Raw genomic sequence first — 974 nt, 5'->3', positions numbered from 1 at the left:
ATGGACAGTTTTATGATGCCACAAAGAAATAAAAAAAAGAAAACTAAAAAAGTGGAAGAAGCAAGCAGGCCAAAACCCGCTCCGTGTTTCTTCTTCTTCTTCTTCTTTTGTTATAGAAATTACATTTTGGAGTCTTGCTTTTCTCAATGTAAATTATGTATTATGCAGTTCATTGGTCTCATCTTTTCTGAATACTAGTTCTCATTAATGGGAAAAAATTGAGGTAGATAGACACATGAATAGTCAGACAGATAAACAGACAGACAGACAGACAGACAGATTATAGATAGACAGAGGGACAGACGGAGCATTTCCAGTATTTAGGATCAATAACACGTAGTATCTTCTTCATGTTTTCTTATCTAATTTAACCCTACCTAACCCACCCAATATTTTTTATTTTTTTATTTATTTTTTTTTTTAGGTATAGACTTAAGTTTCATTTACATTAATTTTTATATATCGGTATTCAAGCATTGGATTTTCACTTACAGCAGGGGTTCTTAACTTTTCCCGTTAAGTACCCCCTGAATTTTAAGACCATTTTCCTGTACCTCCAATAATCTGACATTGAACATAATGGTAATCTATTGACTAACTCATTTTACTACAATACTTCTGCAAAAGGATATTATAAGATTATTCAAATTTAGATACCAGCGTAGAACAGTGAGACTGAAGGAACACACGCTGCTAGCACTGAATTTCATAATCCACAACTACTACTACTTAAAATACTTTTTTATATTTTTTTCGTCAGCCATCTAAGTACCCCTAGAAATCTTGTTGTGCATCCCTGGAGGTTCTCTAACCCCAGGTTGAAAACCCCTGACTTAAAGCATCTGATTACCGTCCGAAACCCTAATTACTGATTGGTTACTTGATCAAATATTATTACATATTTAATCTTTACACATTTATTTTGAAACGGTGTACGGTATTCATTATATCTTGTGACCCTTCTCGCAGTGTTC

The sequence above is a fragment of the Portunus trituberculatus genome, chromosome 14 (assembly GCF_017591435.1).
Source record: "Portunus trituberculatus isolate SZX2019 chromosome 14, ASM1759143v1, whole genome shotgun sequence".
Taxonomy (NCBI): domain Eukaryota; kingdom Metazoa; phylum Arthropoda; class Malacostraca; order Decapoda; family Portunidae; genus Portunus; species Portunus trituberculatus.
This window is presented reverse-complemented; position numbering follows the sequence as displayed.